The following is a 25779-nucleotide window of genomic DNA, read 5'->3' as shown; positions in this document are numbered from 1 at the left end:
ATATATATATATATATATATATTTTTTTTTATCTAAGAACATGAAATTTTACACAATAGTAGATCTTTGTTGAAGCCACGTTTTAATCAGGTTGAGACTCCCAGAGGCCTTCTCCCAGGTGGGTGGAGGCCCTGGCCAAAGGCTTTATGCATGGTCTTTGTTTTTAACCGTGGAACACGAAATTTTGCATACTGGTAGACTTTCACCCCAGCCACGTTTTAAGCAGAGTGATACTCCCGATGGCCATCCCTCACGGGCGAGGGGGAGAGGTTACTACCCCCAAGGGAAACTGCCATAGTTTTAACGTAGGCGCATCAAATTTTGCACAGTAGTTCTTCACTCGGACAAGAGTTTAGAGAGGGTTGGACCATCGGGGATCGTCCCTCCTCCTCCCCCGTATATGATTACTCGTATTTCTTTATTACTTCTGTTGCTGGGGTGGGTGCGACTATCAAAGCTGTCGTTTGACATATTCATAATATTGAGATCTCTCAAGATTGCAAGGTTGGCCCCCTTCTGTAATCATCAGCTGTGTTTGACCGACATTCATTGTTGATTCTGTATTACATTTGTTTTTTCCAAATTCATATCTTCCGTAAAGTGCACACAAATTTTCAATAACTCTGGTAAGCTGGCCCATGTCTGAAAACTTTCCCCTTTCTTGTAACACAGATATTGAATTCTCCATCTGCAATAAAACTGAAATTATAGGCAATAAAGCTTGAAAGATTCCGACCCAAATTCGCCGGTGGTGTGCCTCTTCCACCTCATTGCAACCTGCAGCCTAAATCTCTCGCGGAAGTTATTAAATGTTGGAGATTATGTACCGTAACCCACTTTTGAAGATGATTGACTATCCTCCGTGTATTGAAATTACGTTTGGAATTTTCATATGTAATTCACTAAGAGAAAAATTTGACATAGTTGCTTTCGTGGGGAGCGGCCTCTTCCCCAGTCCTGTTCTCTCTTCATATTACTAGAAAATTCAATGGTAGTGTCCTCATAGTAACTATTCTGACTAAGGCTGTGGTCTATCGTAGTGTCCCAGCAATTCTGTCGTAGACGTAAATGATGTGATCTACGGTACAGAGGAGCTGGCTAGATTTTTTTTTTTTTTTTTTTTTTTTTTTTACATCGTCACATCTCAAAGAATTAATCGAAGTGAAGGTTTGATGTGGATCTCCTATATAGAATTACTCACACACACACACACACACACACACACACACACACACACACACACACACACACACACTAAATCAGCTTCCTCACCAGTTCCTTCTTCTCCATTGGCAGCGTCCTGGTGGTGCATTAACTTCTCACTGAGTTACGCCCCCAATGAGACGTGATGCATATTCCACGTTGCCTGGACCTTGTTCCTTACCCCCTTAATATTGTCTTTACTTCTGGACGCATATTTGTACTTAAGTCTTACTGCTGCCAGGCGTTTTTATCCAAGTGAAACGGGTTAACAAACACTATATCCAAGACTGTATTTAACTCCTTCCGTTAGAAATGCCACTCCTAAGCTGGTGAATAAAATCGTCTAGGTATAACAAGAATTATAAAAAAAAAAAAAACTTAGACTGAAGGAGTTAGTAAAGTGAACCAGGTAAAATGAACCGGTGAGAAAGAGGTGAAGAGTGAGATTTCTTAGCTCGTGAGATTATTGAACAGACGAGACTACTGAGCTAACGAGACTGCTGAGCTGACATCAATAAGCTGACGAGACATCTGAGTTGACGAGACTTCTAAGCTGACGAAAATACTAAGTTGACGAGATTATTAAGCTGGCGAGACCACTAGACTGACGAGATCACTAGGCTGACGAGACCACAAAGCTGACGAGACCACTAGGCTGACGAAACCACTGAGCTGACAAGACTACTAGTTGATGAGATTGGTAAGCTAACGAAACTGCTGAGCTAAAGAGGCAACAGAGCTGAGCAGAGTACTGAGCTAACATGACAACTGAGCTGACGGCAATACTACCTCCACCGCCATGATCTCGCTACTCCTCTTCACGTCTTGCCCTCCAGCTGTCCTCCATCCTTCCCTTCTTCCTCTCTCCTTCCATATATCCTTCCTGCATTGCTCCCTCTTTCATGCTGTCCGTCTTCATCTTTCCCCTACCAATCTCTTCTTCCTGCATCCGTCCAGAAACGAACCCTCCTCCATTTTTTTCTTCTCCATACTTCCCTTCTCCATTTCTCCCTCCCTCATTCTTTCCTTATATATCCCTCCTGCATCCCACCCTTCTCCGTCCTTCCCATCTCCATCCTTCCCTTATCCTTCTTTTATCCATCCTTCCCGTATCCTTCCCCTCTCCATCCTTTCCTTCTCCTCCAACCCTCCCTCCCTTCATTACTCCAACGCAATACCCAATACCGTTATTTCTAGGATTATATCGCCAGCTTCCACTCCTTTGTCGACAGATGTGAAAGTGCGCCATGTTTTCATTGTTTACCTTCATTCCTTATGTTTTTTCCATTACCTGTCTTTCTCATTCTTTATCTTTTCCTTATTATCAATTTTTCATTTTTTTTTCGTTCATTTTTTTTTCATTACTGGTATCAGTCTTATTTTTCATTCTTTATTTTTTCATGTATGTCTCTTGTGTGGTTGATGGGTTTATAACTTGTAATAATATAATACCTTGCAGTATTTTAAGTTTGCCTTAGTAGTTAAATTTAGTTCATCATATTCTACCGCACATCGATGATTATGTTTTTAGATTATATCGAGGATATAGTGATTCAGGCCTTATTTCTCTCTATTTTCTAGCACTTTATTTATGTTAGTATTAATGTTGTTTTGACCTCTTAAATCAGCAGACGTATTTCATTGGTGTCTTTTTGCCACCTCCAGGCGGTTTTGTTCAACTATTGACACGTAAGTTAGCAAGAATGAACGAAAGAAAACGTCATTCCACTGAAATGGTTGTGTTAATGGTAGAACGGAGGGATAACAGGGATGAAAGGCAGGAAGCATTGCCAGTTAGATTAACACTTAAAATGGAACTTATAGCAGTAGCATTAATCTTGAAATTATTTTTGGAACAATCATGTATTAATACTGGAACTCGAATACAACATGCCTCTTTAGATCAGTCCATTCGATTCTGATGCAGACGTCCCCAAAACAGGAGAGTCAGTGTAATGTGCAAAGAAAACTATTGTCTGATAAATAACAAGTGACTTAATTTGATATGTCAGTGTAGGTGTAAAAGCGAATATAACATGCCATTTTAGAACAGTCCATTCGATTCTGATTCAGACGTCCCCAAAACAGGAGAGTCAGTGTAATGTGTAAAGAAAACTGTTTGATAAATAACGAGTGATTTAATTTGATAGGTCAGTGCAGTTGTAAAAGTAGTCTTCTGGTCAGCTTGGGGGGACTTTCTTATGTTGTGTGGCGCCTCCTCCTGTCTTATTTCAGCGTATGGTGCGTTATTATCTTGTGTGTAATTTTTGCCTTATGTGTCAGTATCTCAGTAATACGGAAGCATAAATATTATACAGGAGAATATAGTAAGTTTATTTTTAACTAGGCTACTTCCACTACTTGAATACTGTGCTGAGTCTTGGGTGCATAAAATTCAGTGAGCCTTGATTATGACGCAGGAATGAGGCTTCTTCGTTACTTGCCAAATCAACCCTCTAAAATGACTAGCTTGGCCATCATCTGAGCCGAAAGGGGTTTGAGATGTTCAAATTAGAGTAAGCACACTTCAGTAAGATCTAACATGCAAAATAAATCGGTAGGGAAGTGGGATCCTCCACTGTCGACGGAAATACGGTGCTATGGATTTTGTGGATAGCGTGGGGTGGTCCTGACACAAGCCGCCTGTGGCACTGGTGGACAGGCCGCCCCTGCACACCACCAGCAGCAATTACCCACCTGCATCTGGCACGCGGAAATAGTTTTCTGGAGTCCTAATAACCATCCCGACTTTCCCATAACCCCCTCGCGCAATGCTTGGCATAGTTCCTTACACACACACACACACACACACACACACACACACACACACACACACACACACACACACACACACACACACACACACACACACACACACACACACACACACACACACACACACACACACACACACACACACACACACACACACACACACACACACACACACACACACACACACACACACACACACACACACACACACACACACACACACACACACACACACACACACACACACACACACACACACACACACACACACACACACACACACACACACACCAGCCAACGCAATAAACACCCTGCATGACTGAAACATGGCGTAATGGCTTCTCGTAAGGTAGGAGAGAGGGAGGGAATCCGTCATTTAAGGATCATTTTATATTTATCATGTTCGGAATTGCTCATCGTATATCTCTGTGGTGGTGCAGAGGTTGGCTCTTGTCCCAGCATCATCACGGTGGGTCATAAACCACAGTTACTCCTGGAAAGACGTGAGTATCAGGCCAGAGCTGTATCCCTTCATCCTGAACCATGAGATGAGTTGACTAAAAATATCTCGAATTGGGAAAAAAAATTCACCTTCTCTTAAAATAACCAAACAGATATCTCACGAATATACCAGAGTAAAAAATACATCAGAGCTTAATCTCACAACGAGTTGAGGTTCAGGCATGTCTCCATCAAAGCTACAATCATCTCATTCTCTAGACATTAATATCAGTGTTGGTGCTTTCAGAGGAGCCAACATCATCATATAAGAAACAACCCCCTTAAATGGTTACGAAACATCGCCTTCTTATGATCATTCTATGTTAAATGTAATATTCTGAGAGACATCCTGACATTGCCCAGTGAATGATCCCAGACCTTCCGTTCAGATGGAAAAATATCGAGTTAAGAATTTTTAAGTAATATGTGGTGTGGGGTGCGCGAGATGTGGAGTGCCATGAGCGATGATGATGATGTGTCTAGGAGGAGGAGAAAGTGGATGAGGAATTTGCTTGTGCATGCTACCTCGTGACACATTGACAATCCAATTTGCATGTAATGATGGGAAATTGAAATTGCTTGCCGTGTTACTGAGGCGGGGCGGGTGCGTGAAGACATGGGAGGAAATGCTGTGTGATCGGGTCCTTCCCCGTGAAAGATGTTTACTGTCTGGCTGGCGGTGGTGTGACGACCTTGTTTGGAAGTGGGAGAGATGAGATGGGTATAAATAGGGCAGAGAACTTAAGTGATGCAAGGTAAACAGCAACAAAGTATTGCAGAATATGTTTTGTCGATGATAATGATGGTGTGCTTGGAGGGCCTGGTTTCACTGAGGAAGAAAGAAAGAAAAGGCAAGGGAAATTACAGTACAAAAAATGCATGAACATGAAACAGTAAGAACAAGTGGGAAGATTATTGAATTAATGCAGAAGTCTTACTGTTTACACGACGAGATGAAGGTGAGTGGAGCCAGCTTGTCGAGGCGAGGAAAGACGGTGCAGGACGTGACCGGGCTGTGAACTTGTTAATTATTCATGCATCCCTTAATGAGGTTTTAATCAGCCTTTTGCAGACCAGGCATAATAAAGCTTCCCGCGTGTTGTGCCTGGCGGATGGGATTGAAGGAAGACAGTAATGAAGAAGACTGTGTAGAAGAGGAAGAAAAATATAGTGTGTGTGGGAGGGGTAGTTTGGAATGGCAAGCTGGAGCAATGTTAAGTTGTGCTCTTAGTGGCTTGAAGATTGTATGTAGCAGCCAGTCTGGATGATATTTTGGAAGACTTCAGACAATTGATAGTTGACAGACAGACATATAGATAGACAGATAGATAGATAGACAGATGCACTCGCGTCTGTGCCCGTCCGCCCCTCCTTCAGACCCTCCTTGCGACTGCTATGAATAGAAATAGGTTCTTCGATTTCCTTCAAACTTTGTGCAGACGCCAGACATTCTAGCAGCTCTGTTGGCTTTTAGAAATAGACATGATGTAAGTTTTTGACTACGGATAGTGTGTGTGTGTGTGTGTGTGTGTGTGTGTGTGTGGAGGGGCGGCATTTGCAAGAATCACAACTTCAACTAAAAGATCTAATTCTGAGGGGAGACTGTAGCTAGTAATGAATTCGAAAGTTCTCTGCACAGAATGGCGGTCCAAGGGATGAAAATACAAAACAGATTCATAATATCTACTCATATTCTATCATCATACACTGGATCAGATTTCGTATAAATATCTTTTTTACTGCGATAGGCTATACTGTGTCGATTTGAGTTTTGTTGCATTTTTTCATTTATTTTATAAGGCTTGAAAACCGAATTAATGGTAGCCAACACAAAATCCTCGACACCACAACCTTTACTCCTCACACAGGCTACTTCACACACATCAGAAACAGAACAAGACGAGAATAGCTTAAGTCCTGTGTGCTACAACTGGGTAAACACACACACACACACACACACACACACACAAGACGAGAATAGCTTAAGTCCTGTGTGCTACAACTGGGTAAACACACACACACACACACACACACACACACACACACACACACACACACACACACACACACACACACACACACACACACGGCACAATCGTCCAAACTTGGGCAATATATCTCCACAAGCATTCACGCCCCTCCACATTGAGGCAACACCAACACCTCTTCACATACCGTCACAAACACCATTATATTTCACTGCCTCTGTGTTACCTTTGCTTTCCTTGCCTCTTTGTAGTTCTGATCGTCTTCTTCAATCCGAGGACGTAGTTTTTTTTTTTTTTTTTTTTACGTGATTTATTCAGCTTGAGAGAGACTTTTCGAAGGGATTAGGTGTAGCCCCTTTTAAATCCATTCAGTAAGGCTGTCTTTTCTTGTGTTGAATAATATCGTGAGCATAAAAAAAAATGAAAAAGTCTATTGTCTGGAAGGTCGAATTGTTCTTTCTCAGAGTGATTAAATTCCACTCTTTCCTTTAAATTCCACTCTTTCAAATTGCAATCTTTCCTTTAGTTTCCACTCTTTCCTTTAAATTCCACTCTTTTCTTTAAATTCCACTCTTTCCTTTAAATTCCATTCTTTCCTTTAAATATCACTCTTTCCTTTACATTCCACTCTCCTTTAGATTCCACTTTCCTTTAAATTCCACTCTTTCCTTTAAATTCCACTCTTTCCTTTATATTCCTTACTTTCATTTACATTCCACTCATTCCTTTAATTTCCACCCTTTTTATAGCCAAGCAGAATTACCTTGACTAATAAGCCTTCCCCAGGAATACCTTTTCACAGATCCCCAAGACGTAATTCAAACTATCTCATTCTGCTGAGGGAAGACGTTCTGGGCCCTTTTCCTCGTCGGATAAAGAGGGTCCCTAACTCTTCATTGGTGATTTGTTCTTGGATATGATTGGTTAATATCCTTTTGTACGTTACCTGTGGAGTGTATGGCAGGGTTAGAAGGATTTATATAACACAGAAGACCCTGAGAAGTAATAAACAAAATAAGTCACTTAGGAAATGGAGTCAGGGAACTTCCTTAATCAACGAGAATACAGGCCCTAGAATTGAAGGTGTTAAATCCTATCAGGTTGTTTTTCTGCCATTAACCTTTTCAACGCGAGGAGGAATTTTTATTTTTTATCTAATTTTCTTCTGACTTTCCAGACGATTTTATTCAGCGAAGGTGAGATTTTTCGAATTGGAGAGTTCAAATATATACTTTATCAGCCTCATCACACTAAGAGGTCTCGACTGAAGGGCATCAGATAGCGTGTTTGTTAGCCAGAAGTAAATTTTATGTAATCGAACTAAAATGATTAAGCATATAATTCATCCTCACGCTCAGTTCCCACCTTTGCATTCACCCTTACCCTCACCCTTAACTATCTCCATCACCCTCACCCTCACCCTCATCCTCATCCACATCGTTATCCTCACCCTCACCCTCATCCTCACCTTCACCTCACCCTCATCTTCGCCCTCACCCGTAGCAGACGAGGTATCAGGAAGCTCATTACCGGCAAGTGTCTCCGGGTAATTACAGCCTTAGTGCAATCTCCGTGTCGTGTGTGTGTGTGTGTGTGTGTGCGTGTGTGTGTGTGTGTGCGTGTGTGTGTGTGTGTTAGAGAGAGAGAGAGAGAGAAAGAGGGAGAAATATGGCATGTAAGGGAATATGTGACAAAAATTGCATAAGAACCCCTTTGGAAGTATGTCACGTTCTGTTCTTGTCGCAATAATCCAGATACTTCATAGGTGTTACGTACGCATGACGGGAGCAGGAACGTAACAGCAGATGAAGGTATTTGAAACTCTATCCTTTGCTGTATGAGACAAGAATGTAAATGAAGAGGAGGTGTTGAAGAGAGATGTGAGAAGGGTGTGAGAGACGAGAAAGAGGAGTAAAAAGGGGGAAGAGAATGGGGTGGGGAGGGTAGAGAGAGGGCGATAAAATGGATATTCGTAGAGAGAGAGAGAGAGAGAGAGAGAGAGAGAGAGAGAGAGTGTCAGTGAGAGAGGCTAAAAGTGAAAGGTGTTTGAATGTAGGGGAGCAGGAAGGGACTGGGTGACAAGATGGAGTATCGCGGGGAGGATAGAGATGGGGGGCATGAAGGGGGTGTGTGTGGGTAGGGAGTTGAAGGGGAAGAGATGGAACGCCTTCACTATAACACCTTTTAACATTTTCTTCTGGCTATTTCCAAGCTGTTTTATTCAGCTTAGGGAGGACATGTGTGATTGTGGAGACTATATTGAAACTCTGCCAACGCCACAAAGCTTAATTGATTCCAGCCGGTGGTGCTGTCTCTCTCTCTCTCTCTCTCTCTCTCTCTCTGGGGGCGCGGTAGCACAGTGGTAGCGCGCTGAGCTTGTGATCGAGAGGTCGCAAGTTCGAGCCTCGCCCGGGCTACCGTTGCTGGGAGGGGTAGCGCCCTCCTGTAACCCAGCGGGGCTATATGGCCTTAGTTGCCTAGCTCGGGGAATTCATTTCTCTCTCTCTCTCTCTCTCTCTCTCTCTCTCTCAGCAAAGTTCACTATTACAGGTTTTTATTTGCATCAAAAAAATACATTGTTGATATTTCCGACGTAACTTTTTTCGTCCTTATTTACGCACGAGGAACCGACCATGACATTTCCTTGCAAATGACCTTTTTAATCATGTTAGCTAGAGTACCGGAGTTCGTACTTAATAAAATCAGCAGATTTAGTGGTCAGACTTCGGTATACTCTTATGATAGACACCTGACGCATTCGGTGTGTGTTTGTGCGACCAGACGGAGAAAAATTTTCGTGAAAAAAATTTGTGTGATGAGAAAAAAGACGGAATGATTAAGTGGTGGTGATGGTCAAAGAAAAAAAAAAAAGCATTTGATGATGGCTGATAAAAAACACCATTTCGACGGACCGGATTCAAGACACTCATCCTGTTCCCCTTGGTTTTTTCCACTGTTTATTTCTGCGAAGCTTATATCTGGATCACCTGAAGAACCACCCGGAGCTGCTGTCCAGAATTAATGACAAGGATGTGTCTGTGTGTATGTGGGCAGCTGGGTGACCTTTTAGTGAACTTTACGGCGTTTAAGAAATTTTCCACCACCCAGTCCACAGCCCTCGTGAACTCGCGTAAAATTTCTCCAATCCGAGGGCATTGATTTTGGTTTTATTCTTGGCTTCTCCTGGTGATTTTAATAACTGGATACTCCTGATATAGGCGTAATTAATCCCTTCGCAACATACATTTAAAATCGTCTAATAAAATCATTCAGTGGTAGTTTAATTAAAATGGAAAATACCTTATGGGAGGGAAACGCTGAGTGATTATTTACTTACAATACCAGATTTGCTATACGTACGTCCTTTGAGCATTCCTTGTAATGCCCACTTACTCTTATTACAAGGTGTATATTTTCACTGTTTTCACACACTTAAGTTAATCTCTACTGTTATCATACTTTACTGAGCTTACAAAATTGTTTCCTCTTCCAGTCCGGACATCTTATTACATCACTGAACTTTTGCTCTACTCACGAAGTCCTATACAGCTTCACACCGTCCTTTTGTCTTCATTGATCTGGCGGTGTGATCAATACTGTAGTTTGGTTTATTACGCGGCTCAAGCACTGATATCGTGATGTCTTGCTACTGATACGGAGTTCTGCTCTTAGTGATGTTAAATAATCGACTCGCACACCATCGCCATGCTGTTTTTCGTTAGTGATCATTTACACTCAAAACATGTCATCGCTGCCCACAGACCCACACCGTGTTTATTTCGTTACTTAGTCATTTTATTTATCTCCCCGTTATCATAAAGTTGACAACATCCATCCACCAGTCTGCTCTATCATCATCTCTGCGTTGATTAATAGTTTCTACACAATCCTCTCGTGAAATCACACTAGCTTCTCGTTAGCGTTGTTCGTTGCCTTCTGGCTTGTAAACAGAGCTAAACAATGAGAGCTGCAGTGTTCTGTGCAATTAGCCTCCTCTCTAACAGGAGGCGGGTAACCTCCACGTCTATCAACGTATGTATGTATGTATCTGTCTATCTATCTATCTGTCCGTCTATTCTATATACTATAGTTGTGTGTGTGTGTGTGTGTGAGAGAGAGAGAGAGAGAGAGAGAGAGAGAGAGAGAGACAGACAGACAGACAGACAGACAGAGACAGAGAGCGCAGCCGTGTATATTCAGTATTCAATGACCCTTTGACCACACAGAGTTAGTGAGGTAATCCATCCCTCCTCTCCCTATAGCAGTCTCCCTTTCCCTCCGCTCACCCCCTTCTCTGTCCCTCCCCCTTACTCCCTTCCCCAGACAACACGAGTGATGGCAGCCTTTTCCCCCTTCACTTATTCTCCCCTCTGATGTCTGGTTTATGTTGCCCATAGCTTGTAATATTTCCCAGGGATTTATGGAACATTGATCAGAGGCAGGAGAGGATTGGCGGGTGCTGGGGAGGGGTTGGTGGATGGCTGAGAGGGAAGAGGGTTGGTGTGGGCGAGGGTGGGAGTCAAGGGTAGAGAGGGCAGTGGGTTGCTTGGCTGGACTTGAGTTACATGCATCTTTGGACGTGAACAGATGATGTCACCGATGGACGGCTACGCGGGTTCATAACAGGATGACGGTAACACAGACTGACGGTAAGACTGGTTGACGGTAACACGGGTTGGTAACAAGACGACGGTAACTCAGGCTGACGAATAACACAGGTCGACGACGACACAGACTGACGGTGTTATGGTAGCTTTTGACATGTACTGATGGTAACATGAATTGAGGGTTTGTGCTTTGAGACACGACTGGAAGAGTACGAGTATATGACACAATAAACTCTTTGACACACTCATTATGCGACATGATCTGAGAAAATTATGACACACAGAATGATTTGGCACGATCTAAAAGTAAGGGACATGGATTGGCGGTAACACATGACAAGGATGAACTCTATAATGCAGGGATTTATCGTTACTCCATTACTGTCAGGGTGCTGTGTATATCAGTGGCAGTTTGTTTTGGGATTTTGGTGACGGGTGGTGTCGCTGTGTTGGGCTGGTCGACGGTGAGCAGGAAAATATTATACAGTGACACTAACACAAGCCAGAAAATATATATATATTTTTTTTATATATACGCCGGGTGTATATACCTGTAATGTTAGCATCCAAAGATAAAAGTAATAATAATAATAACTAACCATAGCTCACCTGGCAATCTTGACAAATAGCAGAAGTATCCCCCGCATACCGGTACTAAAAAAGAATATTCCAGTAAAAATCATGGTACAAAGTTCCAATATTAGAGCTTTCTTTGAAGTTCCCGTTTCTCATTGTTTTTGAAGGTAATATAATAATCTTAATTGGATTATGTGTCAGGGAATATAGTTACCGTAGAAAACTGGAATATAATGGATGATGTGAAATTATAGGTAAGTGAGCTCTGGGCAGTCGAGTCATGGGAGTTTAATCGCACCCGACCAGAGGATGTGGAATACTTTTTTTCTTTTTCTTTTTTCCAGACGAATAGCTGAAATTTGATATTTCATGGGTCAGCAAAATTTTACCCCTTTGGCTGTTTTTTTTTGATCCAAACCTTCTTGAGGAAACGTGTGTGTGTGTGTGTGTGTGTGTGTGTGTATGTGTGTGTGTGTGGTAAAGGTTTTGTTTATTTTTAATAACAAAAAAAAAAAAAAATAAGACCTAACCTGATCAAACCACCCATACTATTGTAGCCTTCCTGACAAACAGCAATTTGGAGGAGTAGGAAAAAGCTCTGAGACAACTCCTTTCTGGCCTTCGATCCTTGTGCTGCTTGGCTGATGGGGCTAGGAGGGCACTAGTGTTCATTTTGGCTTTGAAGGGACCTGCCCGCCTCTCCCTCACCTACTTTAAATTCATGTGGAAAATGGTGGTTCTGGGAGCAGTGTGTCTCTCGGAAAATGAACAGCAGTTAAAGTATTGGCGTGTTACTGGGGCGTGGCGGATACGAGATGTTAGAGGTGTGACGTTTGGAGGTGTGTGGGCAGCGAAAGGGGGCAAGAAGGAAGGGTGTCGGGGAGGGGGGGGGCTGGACGACGGTGATGTTGAAATCTTTTTGTACACCACTACCTTCCGTCATTCCGACTTCAGTCCCCGCGTTTTAACTTTTTAATTGTTGTGGGTTTGTCCTGGTGTATTTGTGTATGTCATGCATATTTGTAATCTCTTGAATCCGGCGACGTCATTTTTGCTGTAACAAATATTGTTTGTTGCAGAAGAGACGATGACTTAAGTGTTTTTTCCTACAGGGTCAAAGGCAGGAAGGCTCCTTGACTATCACTCGGCCTTCCATTCATGAGATTTATCCTCCTTTCGTCTCTTCCCCTTGACCTACCCTCTTTCCCTCCCTTACCAAGGCTCCCTTCACATGTACATGTATTGTTTGATATATATATATATGATATTTCCATGTACGTTGCAGTAGAGACATCAGTGCATGGATATGTGACATCTGCACACCCACTCAGTTGTTGAGGTGGTGCACAATTAACTGAGGCTGGGGACTGGATCTGGTTATTGAGAGGAATCCAGGGAGTCCCACACTGATGTTGTCAGCGAGGGTTGGGTGGGGTGGAAGGGGAGGAGCGAGCCGTTATTGAGGAGGGGACATGGGTAGGTCAGGAGAGAGGCATGAAGGGAAACTAACTGTAGAGAGGTTGGAAGCAGAGGATGAGTTAGAGAGAGGGAGTTCTTGCTCAGGAGAGAGGGGTAAAGGGAGAATGAGGGGCATTGTTTGCTGAGGAAGGGCAGGGGAATGGGTGATGGAAATAGGGTGCTTGTTGGAGACTGCAGAAGTGGAGGGGGTGGGGGCGGAAGTGATATATAACTTAAGAAGGGTGTAGGCTAAAGTTAGCGGTAGGAAGAGAGCAGAGGCATGACAGGGTGGGAATAGGGGCGTAGCTTGATGAATGAAAGTAAGGAATGAAACAGAGGGAGGGGGCCGAAAGGGAAGGGAAGTCATCGGAAAGGGCCAACTAAATGGCCGAAATGGAGTGGAAGGTAGGGAGAGAGGGAGATAAAAGGGAGATGTAATAGCGGAAGGTCACGCCAGGTTATGGTGATCTTCACATTTCCACAGTAATGGTTGCGTTGATCAAAGTCTTAAGCCTTCTTTTTATATTTCATGTTCATTTTTATGATAATGATAATAATGATGACGATACCGTATATAAGATTATGCACCTCTCTTGTCGTAGGCATTACGTAATCATTTTTTGTATTCATTTTTTCCTTATGAAGTGATTTACTCGAATGAACCGCAGCGTTCTTATGCCCCTTCTGTTTTATAAGTCTTCCATGCTATCGCAGTGTGCCCTCTGTTGTCTTTTATACGTAGTGATCTGTGGTTTCATGCAAACTGTTGATATTGTCAGATATTTTGTGCACTTCGCTTCATTGCTGTTTATGTCTGACTTGTCTTTTGTGTATGTGTGTGTGTGTGTGTGTGTGTGTGTGTGTGTGTGTGTAAAATTAAATGAACGAAGCATTCACTACGAAAAACATGGTCCAGCACCAGGTGAGGAAGGAGGAGGGAGAGTGAGAAAGGATTGCATGTGAGAGAGAGAGAGAGAGAGGCATGTGCTAGGGTGAATCAGGTCGTATGATGTGAGGGCAGCTGATGAGGGGTGAGAGGGGTGAGAGGAGAGGAGGAGGGAGAAGCATTAGAGTGAGAGCTGAAGGTGAGAGAAGGAAGTCAGAGTGAGGGCAGAGGGTGAGGGAGGTAAGTTCTAGGAGGGAGGGGAGGAATGGCGTGAGGTGAGATGGTGAGAGATGGCGTGAGGGCAGAGAGTGAGGGAGGGAAATGGAGTGAGGGCAGAGGGTGAGAGTGGGGAGAGAGGGAGTGAAGGCAGAGGGTAAGAGAGGGGTGAGATGGGGTGAGGGATGGAAAAGGTATGGAAGTAGTGCCTTGTTGCTGGGGAGGAGTAAGCTAGGTAAGGGGAGAAGAGGTAGTGTAGTGGGTAAAGAGAAGGCAGAGGGAAACGAGAGGATGAGAGGAATGGGTGAACAAAGGAGATGAAGTAATGGTGTGATATTCGGTGGCGTGGTGGACTGATGACTAAGAGAGAGTTGTCTGATGTAGCTGTGAGTATGAATGGATACAAGTGGAAGAAGGAAATATAGGGGAAAAAGAGGAGGAAGAAGAGATTAGAAAGGGGGTACGAGAAGGGAGAAAATGGTTTTATGGTAGAGACAGGGGAAAGAATTTGATGAAAGGGAGGTGGCAGAAGTAACGAAGAGAGAAAGGGATGATGAGAGAGAAGGGATAGGGAGGGGTTGAAGCAGGTGAATAGAGGAGAGACGAGGGGAGCTGGATGGGTACTGGGTAGGTGGAAGTGGGTTGAGGAGAGGTGGATATTATGGAAGGTGTTTAAGTGGATCAAAAATGGATTTATAGAAGATGGGTGATAGTAGATTGAGTGAAAAGGGGAAATGTACGCGGCAAAAATAAATAAATAAATAAAATAATAGTAATAATAATAATAATAATAATAATAATAATAATAATCTATCTATCTATATACCTAGGCTGCTTCCCCCAAGGAAAGGGAGGTAGCCGAGACAGGACGTCTCACTCTCCATTTACTCATCCATTCAAACACATTCATTCGCATCTTAGCCCCAAAGGGGAGAACGGACAGATCCTCACCGCATCACACCGCACAAGGGTCAACTGCGCAATGCAATCAGTGACATCCACAGCAGGGCCCGACAGCAGAACTGGTTTACCCCTGCCACATCATAACAGACCCATCCCCTTACCCGCACCTGACCTGACTAGCTGATCAGACCAAATGCGGGAGAATATCCCCTCAGGGCTGCGTCATCACTTATTCATTCACAATTTCTCTCCATTTATTTCTGTCACGCACAGCCACTCTTCCTTGCTCAACAGACATCCCTCTCGCATCCAGCGCTCTCTTCACACTGTCCATCCATCCTATTCGTGGTCTTCCTCTCAGTCTTACATCTCTCACATCAGATCTAGTTATCTTTTTCACCAATCGCTCATTATCCATTCTCTCCATATGCCCAAACCATTGCAACACCCTCTGCTCAACTCTACCAGCCATCTCCCGAACAACTCCAGTTCTCCGCACTTCATCATTTCGCACTCGATCCATACGCGTCACTCCACACATACTCCTCAGACATCTCATCTCCATTACATTCAAACTTTTCCTCTCTGCTACACCCATATTCCATGTTTCAGCCCCATATAATGCAGTCGGTACCACAACACCCTCATACAGCCTTCTCTTTACATCCATTCTAAGCGTACGACATTTAAACACTTTTTTCATTCCTCCCAGCACCTTTCCTACTTCATTTATTCTAAACTTCACTTCTGCATCTATTCTTCCATCCACAGCAACATGTGACCCTAGATATTTAAAACAATCTACCTCCTCAAGCAACTCACCATTCAAAACTATATTCATCCCCCTGCCATCTATCAACCTCGTACACTTCATCACTTTACTCTTATTCTCATTTACTTTCAATTTCCTCCTTTCACACACCCTTCCAAACTCCTCTACCAACTGTCTCAAGCTCTCCTCTGAATCAGTCACCAGTGCAGTATCATCTGCAAACAGCAGCTGCTTCAGATTCCACTCTCCTCCATCAACATTTACCAGACTCAGACCACCTAAAACTCTTGCATTCACCTCCCTTACAACACCATCCATGTAAATATTAAACAACAAAGGCGACATCACACATCCCTGTCGCAGCCCCACTCTCACGGGAAACCAATCACTCACAGCATTTCCCACTCTTACACACGCTCTACTATTTACATAAAAACTTTTCACCCCTTTTAGTAACCTACCATCAAGTCCATACAATCTTAAAACAGTCCACAAAGCCTCCCTATCAATTCTATCATACGCTTTCTCTAAATCCATAAATGCCCAAAACACATCCTTGCCTTTCGCTAAATACTTTTCACACACTTGTCTCACAGCAAACACCTGATCAGCGCATCCCCTCCCTCTCCTAAAGCCACACTGCTCATCACTAATTACTAATAATAATAATAATAATAAAAACTTCTATGGCAGCAAATGAACTTCCGCATTAAAATCGAACTCAACACGCAGAACAACGCATGCTTTTCTAAAAACAGAGCCACCTTCATTTAACATTCACCCAGCATTTCTGTCAGTGTCTCAGAAAATTCACTGCAGAAATCCTGGAGAAATTGTAACGATAGAAAACTGTGAAGGAGCAACAATTATCATCATTATTGCTTATTTTTATGGCTGTTTTGTTTGGCCAGACGTATGGGGGAAAAGTATCTCTCTCTCTCTCTCTCTCTCTCTCTCTCTCTCCCTACTGTGGTTCTGGCTGAAACAAAAGAATGAGTGAAATTCCTCTTCTGGCCGCCTCCCCATCACTGTATCTGCATACCACCGCAGGACTGGTGTGTGTGTGTGTGTGTGTGTGTGTGTGTGTGTGTGTGTGTGTGTGTTTTCTAGAGGGAAAGAATTTGTGTCAGGAGTGTGTATGCATGTGTTCAAGGTTGGTAGATTAATGTGTGTCCTAAAGATTGTTTACATCTGTATCTACCTGAGAATGAGTGTACTGGGTGTCTGAGAGAGAGAGAGCGAGAGACTGAGAGAGAGAGAGAGAGAGAGACTGTAATCCCATATATCTCTCCGTTTCATTTATTGCGTCTTCCTGCCTTGTCCTCTTCCCTCCTCCGCCGCCTTTTCCCTTCCCTCCAGTCCTGCACTCACCGAATCTTTCCCCAATCTTCCTCTGTTCTGTCTTTTTTTTCTTTCTTTCTTTTTTTCCTCCGATAGCCGATGATTCCGTTCCTCAGTCTTTCACAGTCATTCCTTGCTTTCTCTATTCTTTTTGTATTGTTTCAGTTTTTTCCTGTGTCTGTCTCTTCTTTCTAGTCCTTTTCTCATTTTTTTTTTTTTCATGTTTCCCGCCTTTGTTTCTTCGTTAAGCTGTTTGTTTTTCCCTTGTCTTGGTACTTTTTCTTCTGCTTTATTTTACCCCTCATGTTTGTGTCTCGTAGCCTCTTGTCTTCAGTGAACCTTGTATACTCTTCTTTCCTTCGTATAACTTCCCTTTTAATACTTTTTTCTCAGTTTTCTTCCTCCAATTTGTATACTCTCGCCTCTCATCTCATTCAGTTTTAGTAACAATCTTCTTTTCCTCTTTTCTTCTCATTATCCTTCCCAAATAAATATCGTTCTTTATTCTACTTTCTCTCGCTGTTACTTCTCATATTCCTCCTACGGTCATCTTTTTTCCCAGTTTTGTCTCTTCCTTCTTTCTTTTTGTCCCTTTCGCCAAGAATGTTTGTCTCTCTTCTCTCTCTTCTTCTTTTGAATATTTGCATTTTCTCACTCTCGCCAAATCTCCTTTCATCCCTCTCATCTCACTTACGGCTTCTCCTTCATCCTCATCTCTTTCCTTGTCCTTACCCCTCCTGATATCCTCCCTTCCCCACCCTTCTTTTCCCCCCATCCATCCTTCGCTCCTTTCATCCCAGTCTCATCTTGGTTACTCACCGTCGCTGTCTTTAGTTTCTCTCTCTCTCTCTCTCTCTCTCTCTCTCTCTCTCTCTCTCTCTCTCTCTCTCTCTCTCTCGCTCGCTCGCTCTCGCTCATCTAAAGCACGGAATTCAGAATCTGTCCTACAAAATTCGCGTTTCCAATCGATATGTGTTAAATAAATCACAAGAACCATACTATATAAGTCACAGCTTCTGATAGGCAACATACATAATCCCAAGAATATTAAATACAAAAAATACAGATTTAAGGCCAATGATATGTATTGTTCCGTGTTTAGAGGCAATTTCCTGAGAAATCCATAACCAGCTCCAGTGACTTGATAAAAACCTGACTGGCTGTAAAGGTCAGTTCAGCTGCTCAGTATCGAAGTCGGCGATTGAGCAAGTGGATTTTCGTTATTGGAAAAAAAAAAATGTAAGGTTCATGAAAGAAAATAATAAGCTTTGAACTGTTGTAAAATGTAAGTATAAAAGAGAGTTGGAATTTTAGTGACAATTACCTATTTTACTTTATATGTAAAATAAAGCATATTTCCTAGGCAACCCAAAACATTGCTCTCTTGTGAAAAACAAAGAACACTGGTAGGAATATTTGAGATCTACATAGCAGAATTCACGACCTCATTAATATTTATAATTTATCGGAATCGCAGGAATTCCATACAAACACCTACTTACACATAGGCATATAAATTCTGTTTTTAGGGAAAGGGAAAGGTCAGGAATAATGATACGGCCCATGGTGGGTGTTTTCTGGGAAGAGACGGGTCCGGCAATAGTCTTATGGTCCCAGGCACTGAAACAGGTAGCGCACTTACGGCGAGAGAGGAATCCAATACTGGACATTCAAGTACGTGGTGATGGAGAGAGACGCCTTCAAGTGGTGCACTGATATAACCGTGCTCCTCAACTGCAAGGCTATACAAATTGCCCCACAGCCCTCTCTCCGATCCCCTCCGAATGGTGGACAGCCGGAGGAGGACAGCTTCAGCCTGTACGCCACTGGGTTCACGTTCAGATGAGCTGGGTTGCAATTGTTTCTACTACAAATTCGGGTACGACATTTATTTCTTTTTCTTTTTTCGGTGCTGCCTGACGCTTTTGTGTAACTTTAGACCTTACAAACTGGAGGGGTTAGATAGAGCCTTCATTACCGATATAGATAGAGCCTTCATTAACCGATATACATGGAGCCTTCATTAACCGATACATATGGAGCCTTCATTAACCGATATACATGGAGCCTTCAGTAACCGATATAGATAGTCTTCATTAACCGATTTAGAGCCTTCTTTAACCGATATAGAACTTTCATTAACCGATAGACCACCAGAGATTTCTCCTTAATAAAATCGTCTGAAGGCACCAAGAATGAAACGAAATAAAGTCCTCGGGCTGAAGGAATTAAGGTTCCTGTGTGCTCTAGCAGGCGTGTTAGTAGGAATCCAATACTTAAAGTGTGTTCACAGTTTTAGGGCACCGTCTTCAACATTCTCTCTCTCTCTCTCTCTCTCTCTCTCTCTCTCTCTCTCTCACACACACACACACACACACACACACACACACACACACACACACACACACACACACACACACACACACACACACACACACACACACACACACACACACCTTCCTTCCTTCCTTTTGTCTCTTGTGTTTTTATTAGTGATTCTGTTTCATTTGTCTTCTTCAAATCCTTGTATCACTCCCCCCCCCCTCCTTTCTTGCAATTTCGCTTTCTTCCAACCAGTCTCCGTTCATTCTGTCTTTGTCATTTATTATTCATCTTCATGTGTACCCAATCAGTCTCTTTTCCTTGCCTGTGTCCAGCTGCAAACTTTCCTTTTCTTCATTTTTTTACTTGTCTCCCTCTCGCTTCGTTTCCTGTCTTCATCCTTCACAGTTCACTTCCTTCCTTCCCTCCTTCCTTCCTTCCTTCCTTCCTTCCGTCCCTCCTTCCTTCCTTCCTTTCCCCGTCTTCGTGGCCTCGTGTCATTCTCTGGTTTCACCCCAACCACTTCCCCTGCGCTTCTCTTGAATCTTCTCATTTTTTATTCCATCTCCTGAACCTCTTCTCTTCACCTCTTGTTTTGCGAATAAGGAAGAGAGAAGGGAAGCAGAGAACGAAAGAAAAACTACAGAGTGACCGATATTGGTGATCTGGATCGATGAGTCAAAGAATATGTAGGAAGGAAACAAGGAAGGAACGTAAGTAGAAAGATATGCAAGTCAGTTAGTATGCAAGTAGTTACGTTTATTGGTAGACAGGCACTTAGGCAATCAGACAAGTAGGTAGGTAGGTAGGTAGGTTGGTAGGTAGAGAGTTAGATGGGCAGGCAGGTAAGTAGATAAGTAGGTAGGAAGAGAGTTAGACGAGCAGGCAGGCAGGCAGGCAAGTAGGTAGCTACTTAGGCAAGGCGATGGGTAGAAAAGTAGGTAAAAGAGAGGCAGGTAGGTAGGTATGTAGGTAGGAGGAAAAATGATAAGATTGAAGGTCAACAGTAAACGGTGAGGACAGAATGAAGAAATAGAAGGTACCGTCACTGGATGTAAGTAATAAGCAGAACAGGAGATATAAGATTATACCAGAAAGAAGGTGCAAAGGCGAGCATCCAGTGATATTTGAATATCTGAAAATCATCAAAATAATCCGCGATAGCAATAGAATAAACATCAGAAAAGCTGGGAAGAAAAAGGGGGAGCGAGAGTGAACTGAAGGAAGGAAGGAAAACGAAATGAAAGGGAGAAAATGTCAAAGATTAAAAGGAACGAAGAAAAAGATGATGCAAAGAATGGCAGACAGGAATAGCCAGAGAAATGCCGAAGGAATTAGGACGTGGAAGATTCATCTGAAAACAGAGAGAGGGAAAACGAAAAAGCTACATTTTTCTTGGAGAGAGGATAATATAACGAGGGCTCTCAGGGAACATATACCTCCACAGAACTATCCCCGCTTTTGATTTTTTTACTTCTGACCCGTTTTTCCCGAATTTTGGTCATTAGTTCCTCAGATATTCCTGTCATTATTCCAAAAATATCCATAATGTTATTAACATACCGACAGAGACGAGCAAATCCAGTTAAAAACATAGCCTCCTTGGCGGAGGTAAAACCAGCGAAATTCTTTGCATTATCGAGGATGATAATTGCGTGAAATAAGAGGACAACATGAGAGAGACGTACGACGTAAATAAGAGGGGGAGAAGGAAGGGAGAATATGATGAAGGAAGGGAATGGAGAAATGAACATATACAAGGGAAAAATTCGATAATGAAGAAGCAGAGGGAGAAATGAGGAAGGGGAGAGGCTCACAGGTGTAAATTTCATCCGTGTACCATGAGATATTGCAGGAATATAAAACCCCCTAAACTGCATTATGAACATTGCTGCGCTATGGAGGCAGGAGCAGGGAAGGAAAGACTGGGTGTGGAAAGGGGGGCAGGGTGGGGAAGCAGGGATGGTGGTAGGCAAATTCGGGGGATGGGTAGGGTAGTTAGATGGGAGGCAGAGGTGGTGATAGTCAAGATTGGAAAGCGAGAACAGGAGAAAAGATATGTGGGAAGATGGCGTATGGGATAGGAAAAGTGCGAAAGGAGGAGAATGAGGCAGTGGATGGGACGGGGAATGTTGAGATATAAGATTTTTGCACAGGAGGAAGGGATGGGAAGGGCGAGCAGGAAAAGGCTGAGAAGAGAGGGCAAGGGAAAGAAGGGAAGGGAAGATAGGGTCAGGAGGTAGGCGAGGTACGAGTATGAGCTGTGCAGGGGATGGAATTTGGTATGCAGGAGTAGGGGAGTTTGGTGCATATGATCATCCCGAGGCGAGACGAGGCAGTCAGGCGGCCCAGGTAAGTAATGCGATATATTCTCGCCCGCTCACACAACTTTCTGTATTACCGTACTCCCTGGGGACGTTACTTCTGTACTTCTGGAGCTAGGTGGGAGGCTGAGGGGGCGTAAGGGAGGAGAGGAAGGGAATTGAACTGAGTAAGAGGAATGGGGGGACCGGGAGGAGGAGCAGCAGGGATATTGAGAGAGAGAGAGAGAGAGAGAGAGAGAGAGAGAAGAGCACAAGGGCATAAGAGGGTGAAAGAAGCAAGGAGGAGGAGGAGGAAATGTTAAAGCGAGTGCGTGTGCGTGGGTGTATACCAGGATCTGCCCGTCTTCTTATCGTTATCTGTGTGCATGTCAAAAGCTTTATTTTTATTACATTCTTCAACATAATTTACCAGTTTCTTCACTATCTCCCCCAGTGCAGTTGACAGAAACAGCGCTTCTTGTGTACGACACTTTCGCCACCCAGCATCTGTCACCATCCACTGCACCAACTACATTACAACTCCCACAGATTCCACTAGGTATGGGTAAGGCGGTGGGCAGGACCATTATACAGATGAGATGGGCCACTTAGCCACTGTGAGCGCTGTCTTGGTCTGCCTCATAAAATACTACTTACATACGCAGTGGTCGCAGGGCCAGTCTAGGTGGGGCAGGACAGGACAGGACAAGGTCGTTCTTTAGGCCTTGGGACAGGACAAGACAGGGCCCGACTGTGGGATACAGGGGCAGGGAGAAGGATGGTGAAGGAAGAGACGACACGGTATTTGAAGGGGTGCATATATGTCATTGCTCAGTACTCGAGTTAGAACAAGCTAGCAAGGGGGCAGTCAGTTATTGAAACACGTGAAGGAAAGCACACTGGTGAATGCTTCTCACACTCTCTCTCCGTACCATCCTTTTCTCATTTTTTCTCTTACTATTTTTCCTTCCATCCACTTTCATTTCACCCTCCTCATCACTCCCCCTCCTCTCTACTTTCTTCCTCATTATCCTCCATCTTTCTTCCCTCCTCTTTATCCTCTTATCTCTCACTCTTTCTCTTCTCCTTTCAGAACTCTCCTCATTCTCTCTCCTGTCCTCCTCTCTCCTGTGCTCTTCTCTCCTATCCATCTCTGTCCTCCGTGCTCTAGTATCACCCTTCTCTCCTCTTCTCACCTAACTCAGTGGCGTCCCCCCGCCATAGTCCATTATACAATCAGTCCTTAATTCTTTTCAGGGATGCCCTCAACAGTATCACAACTTTTTCCATATAATCTATAATGTATATTGGAGGAAACTGTAAAGTGACCTAATTAAGTATCAGGGGAACTTTAATATACTTTTTTTTTTGCTTAATTTACTGCCGATAAAAAAAAGTAAAGAAAAAGAAGCAAGCGACAACACAAGGATTTACTGTGTCGAGTTGTTACATTATCACTCCTCCTCCTCCTCCTAAAGAACAATGACACCAGCTTATATCCCAGCCTCTCTCTCTCTCTCTCTCTCTCTCTCATAGATTTTCCAGGTTGATTCTTTTATTTTTTCTGCCATCGTATTTAACAGTCTTGTTCACTCTTTTCATCAGATTATCACCATTCTTCAGATTATCACCATTCTTCCCTCTGTTCCTCCGCGTTGTTCTTTCCTCCCCTCCTCCCGCGATCTAATCTCACCAGTTCATGCCGTCTCAGCTGCACCAGGATCCACACTCGTGCATCTTTCTTACTACCTGGCCATTGAATCATTGAATCTAATGGCATCCTTTTCAGTTCATTCTAGCTACTAGCAGGCGCTTTTATTCGACTTAGGCCAATCCAGTGGAAAAAGTTTAGCAAGGGGAAAGGCATCTCGTACTGAAGGGATACACGAATATAAAGGATGTATCTAGCCTTTCCAGCAAGAAAAATCTAGCCTACCAGTATTAAAATCGTGAGGAGATGGCAGGGTGAAAACGAAAAAGACCCACCTGGTTTCAGTAGGTAGCCGATCAAGGTCGCGTTTTCTCTTGTATTTAATTCCAGCAAAGTAGAGGAGCCCAAGATTATTAATACCGGCTTCATTACCCGTCTTAAGATCGGGTCAGCTCTAGTATTCCAGTCCAGCAAAACACAGACGATTTTATTTAGCTGGTAGAGAGTCATAGGAGCCCGAGTGCTAAGTTGTTTTTCCATTAAGCTAGTTTTACGTAGGTTTGCAGCGTCTCATCCTCATTCTATACTCCTTTCTTTTGGCTCCTTGCATCGTCCCTTCTCCCTTGCTTTTCTTTCTCCCCTGCGTTCCACCTGTTCATTCCTTTTCTCCTCTCCTCTCTCTTCCTCCTCTTCTTTCAACCTTTTTTTTTCCCCTTCCTCCTCTGCTTTCCTCATCATCTTTCTCTTCCTTCTCTACTCTCCATCTTTAACTATACCGACTCCCTATATTACGGCTTTAGTGATCCGCACCTCTCTAGTAATTTGTACTCTTTCATCTATTTACATATCCCTCTCTGCAGACAGTATTGCAAAATTCGTTCCAACGTTGACAGGAATTATGTAGGCATAGTTTCCCTCTCACCCTCGCCTCCCTGCACCTCACTTCATCTCCCCTCCCGTCCCCTCCCCTCCCCTTTCCTCATTACCTTAATTAATAGCCGACTTCTTTTTGTCTGTCCATTTCCGTCTGCTTTTTTTCCACATATACGAACACAAAAGCCTACACGCAGACATACAGGCGCAGTTCATTAGTGAAGGAGGATTCAGAGCAAACACAAATAAACCTTTGTTGTTGTTCACACTTTCAAACAATGCCTCTGCAAACACACTGCCTCCCACTCTCCCTCCCAAAAAGTATAATTATTTGGTTATACTTAGCCACCATTTGCCAGAGGACGTCTGTTTATGTACAAGTCTTGAAATCTCCAGCTTTATTCAGCGTTGGGGAAGCATGTTAGGTGAAGAGGTTAGTGACGGTCTTGAAACTCCCTCTCTGTATAAGGTCTCTCGAAAGCTAAGTAATGTCATAAGGCGATACAATAAACTAAACGATAATGACTTCATCATATCCAAGTGGTTAAATGCACGTGTTCACACTGATGGTGAATACAGACATATCCATACCCTGTCCTACGCACTCACAGTATCTTTTCCTCTCGACTTCATACCAACTCTGACTCTCATACTTATATAATTATCATTTCTTCAGGGTGCGTATAATACACCCTTACTTCGGCACTCACTGGACCGTCCCTTACTTGCTGAAATTTACACACACACACACACACACACACACACACACACACACACACACACACACACACACACACACACACACACACACACACACACACACACACACACACACACACACACACATACACACACACACACACACACACACACACACACACACACACACACACACACACACACACACACACACACACACACACACACACACACACACACACACACACACACACACACACACACACACACACACACACACACACACACACACACACACACACACACACACCTTATTATAAATGACCTACGCAGAGCATCTGGAAAACCCACACACAACCCTTACAAAAATAGGACTGATAGAAACTTCCACAGTCTAGAGTCACATAGAGCTGCAAACCAATACACACACCAGCCATATTAGGCTGAAGCATTTGACTAGAGGATTATCTTTCATGTGGACAAACTCACCTGGTATTATCCTGAATTAAATCCCTGAGTGATATTCCAAGCATCGAAGGACCTGTTTTGTACCCTTTGATTGCTATGAATTCTCGCACAAAGACAAGTCGCCTGATATTTTTCTGAACAGACTTTGCAAGTGTATCTACAGAAGCGCAAGGAAAACGCTCCACTTAACCCGCCCCGTCCCGTCGGCGTATGGGTACGTTGCAACGATATGCATTT

Source organism: Coenobita brevimanus, chromosome 70 (assembly GCF_032717465.1).
Source record: "Coenobita brevimanus isolate Jiangsu-jjx chromosome 70, ASM3271746v2, whole genome shotgun sequence".
Taxonomy (NCBI): Eukaryota; Metazoa; Arthropoda; class Malacostraca; order Decapoda; family Coenobitidae; genus Coenobita; species Coenobita brevimanus.
This window is presented reverse-complemented; position numbering follows the sequence as displayed.